This window comes from Triticum aestivum, chromosome 5A (assembly GCF_018294505.1).
Source record: "Triticum aestivum cultivar Chinese Spring chromosome 5A, IWGSC CS RefSeq v2.1, whole genome shotgun sequence".
Lineage (NCBI taxonomy): Eukaryota > Viridiplantae > Streptophyta > Magnoliopsida > Poales > Poaceae > Triticum > Triticum aestivum.
The window spans coordinates 581,100,399-581,112,404 of NC_057806.1; the positions used below are offsets into that span (position 1 = coordinate 581,100,399).

Below are 12,006 nucleotides of genomic sequence, written 5' to 3' on the forward strand. Positions count from 1 at the left end.
GGGATTGAGTAACGCCACCCGCCGGTGTCGGCTCAGGGATACTCGTTTTGCTGGAGGACACAGTGCGGACCACCAGGGTAGACGTTGTCGAGGAAGTAGATGTAGCACGGTCTGACAGTGTGTCCCGTGTCGAAGGCCTTGGAGCAGGCCCGGGTGACGAAGAGCACCTGCCCAGTCATCTGGTAGACGCCCCGGGACCAGGAGGCCGGACGGCCTTCCTATTGCCTTTGTAGCCTAAAGACCTGGAACCGGGACGTGCGGCCTGTCAACAGCGAGATGAATCTCCTCACCATCAGAAGATCAGCGCTAGAGGCGGAGAGTAGGAGGTAGCGGGATACGATCTCCGCATGTGCCATGTTCGTCCGGGGATCAAGAATCTCATAGGCAAGTTGTACAATAGTATGCGTAGACGTCGAAAGTTTGGCCTTATAGCACAGTAGATGTCGAAAGTTTGGCCTTATAGCAGTAGATGTCATCATCTGAGTCGACGGCCCAGAACCATCCATGGTCTTATGTCAGGTCCTAGGCCTTGGGAGGGGCTGTTATCTCTGCGGGCAGCAACGTCCAGCACTCCATGCCTGGGCAGCAGAAGGCCATGTTTGTCTGGCTAGACGTTATGGCAGCGACCACGTAGGCACGAGAAGGCGGAGTGATAGACATGGAGGCTGTGGGGAATATCATGGGGCACCTTAGGTCGTCGGAGTTGATGGGGATGCACACACAATTGGGGAGCGCGATGTGCTCGCTAGTGCAGAGATTGAGCACAGCATGACTGAGGGAGTCCTGGATTAAGGGGTCTCCGGACAGCCGGACTATATCATTTGGCCGGACTGTTGGACTATGAAGATACGATATTGAAGACTTCGTCCCGTGTCTGGATGGGACTCTACTTGGCGTGGAAGGCAAGCTACGCAATAGGGATATGTATATCTCCTCCTTTGTAACCGACCTTATGTAACCCTAGCACCCTCCGGTGTTTTTATAAACCGGAGGGTTTTAGTCCATAGGACAACAGACAATCATACCATAGGCTAGCTTCTAGGGTTTAGCCTCTCTGATCTCGTGCTAGATCAACTCTTGTAATACTCATATCATCAAGAACAATCAAGAAGGATGTAGGCTTTTACCTCCATCAAGAGGGCCCGAACCTGGGTAAACGTCGTGTCCCCTGCCTCCTGTTACCATCCGCCTTAGATGCACAGTTCGGGACCCCCTACCCGAGATCCGCCGGTTTTGACACCGACAATGACTATGGCAGTGATGGGATGATACCATGACCCACCCTCCCGGAGTGGATCCACAAAAATGTGCCCCACGGCCCTCGTCGGAGAGGGCCGGGCGCAAATCAACGTAGCCGCCAAAGATCCTGTAGTTTTCGGTCTGGGCAGGGGAGGGCATGAGGAGCCATGGCAGCGGGGATGGGTTCTGCAAGGCTACCTGGCACCAGTGCTTGCTGATGGCGGATGCCCGGACTCGGTCCGCGATGCACAATAGCAAGAGGAGGATATGGCCGAGGAGATCTCAATGGAGGCCGGATGGAGATCTTATTCCATGACGAGCCGGTCAGCCCTCGTTGACTCAGGAGGTGACTGACCTGCAAGCCGAAAGACGAGGTCCAGAGGCCGGTGGGTGCTCCGGCCAATGTGTTTGTGATGGAGCTGCCCTACTGCAGGTGCCAGGCGTCAAGGCTCCTTTGCAGCACCATGAAGACAACCTCCCTACCCTGCCATTGCAGCACCTAGCTGCTCCGCTCTCCGTCATTCGCTCATGCTTGTCGTTCAATCATCCATTTATCGGTCAACCTACCTAGGGCTCTATATCTGCATATCTTTCTCATTTTTGTTGGACCTTGCAAAGGGACAAGGGGCGAAGGAAACAGGTTAGCCTAGCCATAGACCTGCTAGACAGAGAATCTAAAAAGTTTATGTATGCATTTTTGGTTTACAGTTCCTCTGTTTCTTTGTTGTGGTAATTTTGTTTCTTTACCCACTGTGCAAGGCTGTGCAGTAGCCGGGATTTGTCCAAATGAACTTCTAGGTGAGATGCCTTCGGTTTTGTCCAGTGGTGGTCTAGTCGTTTTGGCTGGTAACGGTCTGCGCCAGTGTGTACCCGTCAAAGCTGCTCCACACTCCTCAGGTCATTCTAATGGGCTCTTCTCTAATGGGCTCTTCTCCATCTATGCATAAGCCGATGATACTTTCTGAAGTCTCATTCAATTTAGAAAAGTGCATCAATTCAGTGAAAGTGCAACTTACACTTTTTTTATTTAGTTGCATTTTTGTAGAAAAGTGCAGGCTACAGTTATTTAGTAAACTAAAATTGATTTTTCTAAACTGATAGGTTCTTAAGAAAAACTCTAATCTACTTTGAATCAACAAAAGAACATGACGGCAGATTTGTGTGCTTCTCACTTGGGCCAGCTGGGCAGATAGTGACGCCAAGGTCCAGCAATTGTTGTGTTTTGGACTGCAGTGTGCCGGTGTCTGCATGATACCCGCGTGCTGTTGTCTGCTCGTTCACAGCAAGCCTTGCCACCTGATTTGTCAAGCATACCTTGTTGTCAAATACCCGGGTATTACTCTCCAGCCATGTCATCCTCATGCCTGAAATTAGTAGCCGTCGATATGAGCTTGTGCCTCCAGTTTCGGATTTTTTTCTCGGCAAGAAGACGTGCAGACCTCTCCACACATTGTGTAGGATCAACATGTGATTAATGGTTATGACAGATTGATCATGAGCTGAGACGACGCCCCACTTGACCACAGAGCCTTGGCCTAATATGTGAATTCCACATCGAAGAAGGAAGCCATATAGGCTGATGCCGCAGAGTAGACACCATTAGATGTTAAACGTTGTGTTGTTGGTCCGAGAGAGGGGGAACCATCTGAATATCATGCCAAAGATCAAAATACTCAACAATTACCTGAAATGAGGGAGCCTGTCGTAGGTCTCTAATACAAGTCTTGTTGAAAAGTGCATCACCCACTGTTCTTCGGTTGGCACCCCGAGCCCGAGCAAAGGAGTAAAGCTCAGGGGTCATATCCTTAGCACCTCTGCCTTCTCCGGTCACCTTGCACTGCGTTTGCTTTGCATGGCCAGGCTTCTCGTTGGCGCTCAGCCGTAGCCGCGTGCATTATAGCTACTCTAGGGAATTCCCGTGCCGCCGCCACAGCCTCCGAGCGAGGCCGGTGTTCAAAGTGACCGCATACAAACAGCCAGGCAGGCGTCCCGTCCCTCATGCTTGCAGTGTAGCCCACGCCAAATAGCGATCAAGTGATTAGACGGCCCAATCAAGGCCATGGTAAGTAGGGGCCCATACATCATGTATTGGGCCACAAACGTAGTCCGGTTGTGGGACCAGCCTATCTTAGGTAAAATAGTATAAAACAGATAAACCGGCCGATCTTACTAATGGAGAATAGAGATCCACCTATCTTCAACTTATGGCTTGCACACATTCATATTATCTCCAATTGCTTGCCTACACGCATTCATTACTTTCCTCTATTCTTTGATATTGAGCCTTTCACCTTTTAGAGAAATTGAGTATCCACTATGGTAAGCTGGCGGCGGAGTCGGTCGTAAGCTAACTATATGCATATGACATTCGGTGAACATCATGCATGTTAGACACAACCTCCTTCTGGAGCTTCTATTGAAGAACATAATAGTAACATATATAGTTAGAAATGTAGTTTACTTAAGAAGAATGTATGCAACCATAGTTAACAAAATCGTACCATGTTTTTTGCATTGAATTTACCATCATGCAACTAGTGGACCAGTGGCACGTCACTAGTAGAAAACAGGGCTTTGGTCACAGCTCAATGTACACACTAGTCCCGGTTGCATTACGAACCGGGGCTAATGTTCAGTGTGAACATTAGTCCCGGATCAAATGGGACCTTTAGTCCCGGTTTGAGACATGCCCTTTAGTCCCGATTCGTATCTCAAACCGGGACTAAAGGTTTTTAGTCCCGGTTTGAGAGATGAACCGGGACTAAAGGGTGTGATGCCCTTTAGTCCCGGTTCGTGTCTCCAACCGGGACTAAAGGGATCGTGTCTCAAACTACCCCCCCCCCCTTGTGTATCGCCATTTTAGTTTTGAAAAAACAAAAGAAAATGATAAAAACTTCAAAAAATAAAATCCTTCGCGATGTAGTTATATTACTACATCTGCTAGTTAGTAAAATTAAAAAACTTAAATTTGGATATGTTTTGCAAAAAAATGTTATGAAAAAGTAAAACGACTATAACTTTTGCATACGATGTCGGAAAAAACGTATAATATATCGAAGTGTTCAGCACGAAAATTGCACATCGAAGAAGGAAGCCATATAGGCTGATGCCGCTGAGTAGACACCATTAGATGTTAAATGTTGTGTTGTTGCTCCGAGAGAGGAGGAACCATCTGAATATCATGCCAAAGATCAAAATACTCAACAATTACCTGAACTGAGGGAGCCTGTCGTAGGTCTCTGATCCAAGTCTCGTTGAAAAGTGCCTCACCCACTATTGTTTGGTTGGCACCCCGAGCCCGAGCAAAGGAGTAAAGCTCAGGGGTCATATCCTTAGCACCTCTGCCTTCTCCGGTCACCTTGCACTGCGTTTGCTTTGCATGGCCAGGCTTCTCGTTGGCGCTCAGCCGTAGCCGCGTGCATTATAGCTACTCTAGGGAATTCCCGTGCCGCCGCCACAGCCTCCGAGCGAGGCCGGTGTTCAAAGTGACCGCATGCAAACAGCCAGGCAGGCGTCCCATCCCACATGCTTGCAGTGTAGCCCACGCCAAATCGCGAACAAGTGATCAGACGGCCCAATCAAGGCCGAGCTAAGTAGGGGCCCATACATCATGTGTTGGGCCACAAACGTAGTCCGGTAGTGGGACCATAAACGCAACATGCATATATACAAGGTTGCATGCATGCCATTGCCAGCTACGAGTGGGATCCGACGGTGAACTGGAATCAGCCGTCCTTTTTTCTCCTTACCAAATCAGGCGATCTGTCGGTAATGACGAACAGATACTAGAACGTCTACATTTACTAGCCGTGAGCGTGGCCGTCAAGAAACAACAAGGATTCATCCGTGGAAGTCCCACCAAGAACGAAGAACAGACGTGAGCATGGCCGTCAAGAAACAACAAGGATTCATCCGTCCATGTCCCACCAAGAACGAAGAACAGTCGTGACCGTGGCCGTCGATCCATCTGACCACTTGAAGAACAACGAGGTCCGCACGCACCAGGGACGAGCTAGCTAGCTGCTCAGCCAAGACGACGACTTTGCGTGGGCGCCGGCGTTGGTCTCGTGGCAAGTAAAAAATACCTACAAAAACAAAAGGAAGGGAGAAACCACGACGTACCGCCATTCTTCACGCTCCAGACGTACGCACTGCCCTCCGCTCCAAGACTACGAGGCACCTCACTGTTTCCCTGCGATTATGGGATGGCGAGGTTCCTGACTGTTTCCCTACGCGCCTACAGTGAAAACTAGACGGGTTACACGCACGACACTTCTTTTTGAGGCATATATAAACGGGGGTTATGAGCTGTAAAATAATGCTAGTATTATTTCCATTACTACGTATCTGTTATAAATAGCACTTGGTGCGACGGACAAACATTTGTTTTGATGAATGAGATTTGACACTTGTGTGCCGTCCCAACATCATATCATCCCACTAATCCAACTTGCTCACTTGGATCCATCTACTTTAATCTAATTTGTGTTTCTTCCATCTAACGATATAATAATTTATTATCCGTAGTCACATAATAAATCTTCATCATCATCTGTAGTCATACATCAATTCATCATTCATAGTCATATATATATATATATATATATATATATATATATGTATAATAACTCGTCATTATTATAGCTAATGAGAAGTAGAACGACCGCATCATCATGATCGTCGTAGTCATATAAGAACTTGATGACCCACAAGTGTAGTGGATCTATCGTAGCCTTTTCGATAAGTAAGAGTGTCGAACTCAACGAGGAGCAGAAGGAAATGATAAACGGTTTTCAGCAAGGTATTCTCTGCAAGCACTGAAATTATCGGTAACTGATAGTTTTGTGATAAGGTAATTTGTAACGAGTAGCAAGTAATAAAAATAAATAAGGTGCAGCAAGATGGCCCAATCCTTTTTGTAGCAAAGAACAAGTCTGGACAAACTCTTATATAAAGGAAAGCGCTCCCTAGGACACATGAGAATTATCGTCAAGCTACTTTTCATCTCGTTCATATGATTTGCGTTTGGTACTTTGATAATTTGATATGTGGGTGGACCGGTGCTTGGGTACTGTCTTTCCTTGGACAAGCATCCCACTTATGATTAACCCCTATTGCAAGCATCCGCAACTACAACAGAAGTATTAAGGTAAACCTAACCATAGCATGAAATATATATGTGGATCCAAATCAGCCCCTTACGAAGCAACGCATAAACTAGGGTTTAAGCTTCTGTCACTCTAGCAACCCATCATCTACTTATTACTTCCCAATACCTTCCTCTAGGCCCAAACAATGGTGAAGTGTCATGTAGTTGACGTTCACATGACACCACTAAAGGAAAGACAACATACATCTCATCAAAATATCGAACGAATACCAAATTCACATGACTACTTATAGCAAGACTTCTCCCATGTCCTCAGGAAAAAACGGAACTACTCACAAAGCATATTCATGTTCATAATCACAGGGGTATTAATATGTATAATTGATCTGAACATATGATCTTCCACCAAGTAAACCAACTTGCATCAACTACAAGGAGTAATCAACACTACTAGCAACCCACAGGTACCAACCTGAGGTTTGGATACAAAGATTGGATACAAGAGATGAATTAGAGTTTGAGATGAGATGGTGCTGGTGAAGATGTTGATGGAAATTGACTCGCTCCTGATGAGAGGATCGATGGTGATGACGATGGTGATGATTTCCCCCTCCTAGAGGGAAGTTTCCCCGGCAGAACAGCTCCGCCGGAGCCCTAAATTGGTTCCGCCAAGGATCCGCCTTGTGGCGGCGGAGTTTCTTCCTGAAAGCTTGCTTATGATTTTTTCCTCGATGAAAGACTCCATATAGCCAAAGATGGGCATCAGAGGGCTGCCAGGGGGCCCACGATGCAGGGGGCGCGCCCAAGGGGGTAGGGCGCGCCTCCCACCCTCGTGGACGGTGGGTGCCCCCCCCCCCCCCTCTGTTATTTCTTTCGCCCAATATTTTTTATATATCCTGAAACATGCTCCCGTGAAGTTTCAAGATTTTTGGAGATGTGAAGAATAGGTCTCTAATATTTACTCATTTTCCAACCCGAAATTCCAGCTGCCGGCATTCCCCCTCTTCATGTAAACCTTGTAAAATGAGAGAGAATAGGCATAAGTATTGTGACATAATGTGTAATAACAGCCCATAATGCAATAAATATCGATATAAGAGCATGATGCAAAATGGACGTATCAACTCCCCCAAGCTTAGACCTCGCTTGTCTTAAAGCAAAAGCTGAAATCCAAAAATATGTCCACATGTTTAGAGATAGAGGTGTCGATAAAATAAAATACGGACATGAGGGCATCATTATCATTCTTAGAACAACAACATAAATATATATTGTCATATGATCTCTTATGATAAAGTAACAATTCATTCACAGTTTCAAGTATGAATCATAAACTTCATTGAAAACTAACAAACTATGATCACAGTCATAGAAGCAATAGTAATTTTTCATAACATCGGAAAGAGTCAATATAAGACCTTTTCAGCATGTCCACATACTCAACTATCATTTAGTCTTCCACAATTGCTAAGACTCACGCAATATTTATGGGTATGAAGTTTCAGTCGAACACAGAGAAAGATAGTGGCTTATAGTTTTGCCTCCCAACCTTTTACCTCAAGGGTAATGTCAACAATAATAGTTCATGATAACTTACATCCAATTAGCCATATATATCAGGATCTTTCCAACACATTGTGCTTGCCAAAGGATAAAATGTAAAAAGAAAAGGTGAAGATCACCATGACTCTTGTATGAAGTATAAGACGAGAATAAAAGATAGGCCCTTCCCAGAGGGAAGCAGAGGTTGTCATGTGCTTTTATGGTTTTTTTTTGCATTGAATTTACCATCATGCAACTAATGGACCAGTGGCACGTCACTAGTAAAAAAACAGGGCTTTGGTCACAGCTCAATGTAAACATTAGTCCCGGTTGCATCCAAAACAATGTAAAAATGTATAAATAAGTCCATAAACAACCAAAACAGATAATATAATAGCCTGGAACAATCAACTATTATATATACGTTGGAGACGTATCACCCCCCGTGTGTCGCCATTTTAGTTTAAAAAAAAGAAAATGATAAAAACGTCAAAAAATAAAATCCTTCGAGATGTAGTTATATTACTACATCTACTAGTTAGGAAAATAAAAAAAAACATAAATTTGGACATATTTTGCAAAAAAAAAGTGTTATGAAAAAGTAAAACGACTATAATTTTTGCATACGATGTCGGAAAAAACGTATAATATATCAAAATGTTCAGCATGAAAATTCGCATGAAAAATCCACATCGAAGAAGGAAACCATATAGGCTGATGCCGCTGAGTAGACACCATTAGATGTTAAACGTTGTGTTGTTGGTCCCAGAGAGGGGGGAACCATCTGAATACCATGCCAAAGATCAAATCTCGTTGAAAAGTGCCTCACCCACTGTTGTTTGGATGGCACCCCGAGCTCGAGCAAAGGAGTAAAGCTCAGGGGCCATATCCATAGCACCTCTGCCTTCTGCAGTCACCTTGCGCCGCGTTCACTTTGCATGGCCAGGCTTCTCGTTGGCGCTCAGTCTTAGCCGCGTGCGCTGTAGCTACTTTGGGGAAAACCCGTGCCGCCGCCACAGTCTTCGAGCAAGGCCGGTGTTCAACGTGACCGCATACAAACAGCCAGGCAGGTGTCCCGTCCATCATGCTTGTAGTGTAGCCCGCGCCAAATCCCGATCAAGTGATGAGACGGCCCAATCAATGCCATACATCATGTATTGGGCCACAAACGTAGTCCGGTAGTGGGACCAGAAACGTAACATGCATATATACAAGGTTGCATGCATGCCATTCCCAGCTACGAGTGGGATCGGACGGTGAACTGGAATCAGCCGGCCATTTTTCTCCTTACCAAATCAAGCGATCCGTTGGTAATGATGAACAGATACTAGAACGTCTACATCTAACTAGCCGTGAGCGTGGCCGTCAAGAAACAATAAGGATTCATCCATGCATGTCCCACTAAGAACGAAGAACAGTCATGAGAGTGGCCGTCGATCCATCTGACCACTTGAAGAACAAGGAGGTCCACACGCGCCAAGGACGAGCTAGCTAGCTGCTCGGCCAAGACGACGACTCTGCGTGGGCGCCCGCGTTGGTCTCGTGGCAAGTAAAAAATACATACAAAAACAAAAGGAAGGGAGAAACAACGATGTACCGCCATTCTTCACGCCGCAGCCGTACGCACTGCCCTTCGCTCCAAGACTGCGAGGCACCTCACTGTTTCCCTGCGACGACGGGATGGCGAGGATCCTGACTGTTTCCCTGTGTGCCTGTAGCGAAAACTAGACGGGTTACACGCACGGCACTTCTTTTTGAGGCATATATAAACGGGGTTATGAGCTATAAAATAATGCTGGTATTATTTCCATTACTATGTATCTATTATAAATAGCATTTGGTGTGGCGGACCAACATTTGTTTTGACGAATGAGATTTGACACTTGTGTGCCGTCCCAACATCATATCATCCCACTAATTCAACTTGCTCACTTGGATCCATCTACTTTAATCTAATTTGTGTTTCTTCCATCTAATGATATAATAATTTATTATCCGTAGTCACATAATAATAACTCTTCATCATTATCTATAGTCATACATCAATTCATCATTCATAGTCATATATATAATGACTCGTCATTATTATAGCTAATGAGAAATAGAACGACCGTGTCATCATGATCATCGTAGACATATAAGAACTCGATCATCATCCATAGTCATATAATAACTGACCATCAATATATCCGAAATGAAAGTTAACCAACACTAGCTCAGAGTAGCCATCCTAAGGTAAATAACTACCTAGGACCTACTCCTCTCTCTTAGGTAAAATAGTATAAAACAGGTAAAACAGCCCATCTTACTAATGGAGAATAGAGATCCACCTATCTTCAACTTGTGGCTGGCACACATTCATATTATCTCCAATTGCTTGCCTACACGCATTCATTACTTTGCTCCATTCTTTGATATCGAGCCTTTCACCTTTTAGAGAAATTGAGTATCCTCTGTGGTAAGCCGTCGGCGGAGTCGGTCGTAAGCTAACCATATGCATATGACCTTCGGTGAACATCATGTCAGACACAACCTCCTTCGGGAGCTTCTATTGAAGAACATAATAGTAACATATATAGTTAGAAATGTAGTTTACTTAAGAAGAATGTATGCAACCATAGTTAACAAAATCATACAATGTTTTTTGCATTGAAGTTACCCGACGGCGAGGATGGACTGCAACTCCCAGCCCCTAATCGATATGGCAGGCATATTCTGCTCGTGCGATGCGCCGCAACCGATCACCATGGCAGCAGTTAGGGATGGTGCGTCTGATTCAACAACAATGGATGAACTCCCAGCATCGTCCATAAATCAACATTGAGATTGCCTTCCAATCTAGCCACCAAGAAACTCACCTCACTTGCTCAGTTATTTTTTTGGAAAATGCTACCAACGCAGAACAGCAACGGAACAACACGACAGATGGAGGTTCAGGTAATACATAAAAAGAACTAAATGTTTTCTGTACATTATACATGTGTATTTGCTCTCTGGAATCTGGACGACTCATTATGTAAATGTAGGTGCAGCTGAACTGCTGAAGGCAACAATAGGTTGCAAACTCTAATGATTGAGGAAGAATTTGCTACGCCAAAAAAGAAAGCCAGCATTCTTCTATTTGTGAGTTTAATAAACTTTCCTTGACCATGCCATTTTTCAGTTTAGAGATTTATGCATAATGGTGATTATTGTGATTCTATCTTTCAGTGCTGGTCTTTTAAACCAAGATGCGACGAGAAATTGAAGTCTAAAGTGGGGAGGACATTTGAAGGGCTTGAGACCGTGGAGGAGTTATACAAGTCATATAGACATCATGTGTGTTTTGGAGCTCGTGTTGGACAGCAGAAAAAGTTGAACAATGTGGTGGTTAGGAGAAAGCCAGATGATGTTCCGTGATGGCCCTTAGTCTGTTAATATACATGAATTTAAACGAGTTATTAATGTCAATTTCTTTGATGTACTGGATTCTCGTAATGGTTGGAATTATGTGTTTTGTCAAACTGTCTTCCTCTTATTTTCTCTGACTTATGTGTATTGAATGGAGTGTGGCAAGCAGCAATAGCACCAGTACATTATGTCACATAAACCTGAAGCATGCTCTGTTTTTCTCATACAAATAATCAACAACTATCACCCAAGAGAAATACAAGTCGAAGAAACTTTGTCATCCTGTGAGCGCTCATCCTTTTATTCAGTTGTATAACAGTACCATCAATTCATCATTTGTTTGGCTGTTAGTTGCTAAAATAGTACCATCGTCGCTGTCGCGGCGACCGTTCGATAAGATGCGTTCTGTTCCAGTGGCATATGAATCACACAAGGAACAACTCAGTTTGCAAACCCACATCAACCTCAACAATAGAATTCACCAGAAGAAATTAAACAATCGTTTTGTTCAAAAAAATTCAGTCAACAACACCTTCACAATCACTTCTTGTTTGTAAGCTTCCAGGTCCGGAAGCTTGCAGCAACAGCAACATGTTCTTGTTTGTGAATATGCCAAAGAAAAGTAGTAACGTGGTCACAAGGAATGCAGAAGCAGCAGGTGATATTATGCCATGCTTCAGCTGTGGCAGATTGTGTACTACAAAACACCTCAAACCACCAGGAAC

The 12,006-nt window shown here is 44.7% G+C and overlaps 1 long non-coding RNA gene and 1 pseudogene across 1 annotated transcript; one reads left to right on the plus strand and one right to left on the minus strand.

Moving 5' to 3' along the window:
* Window positions 1-8: 8 nt before the first annotated feature.
* Window positions 9-2,601, minus strand: LOC123101586 (uncharacterized; annotated as a pseudogene).
* Window positions 2,602-10,772: 8,171 nt separating this feature from the next.
* Window positions 10,773-11,129, plus strand: LOC123107802 (uncharacterized). The gene is made up of 3 exons (XR_006451759.1): window positions 10,773-10,828; window positions 10,918-11,014; window positions 11,102-11,129. It is a non-coding gene; the product is annotated as an uncharacterized lncRNA (long non-coding RNA).
* Window positions 11,130-12,006: the final 877 nt, after the last annotated feature.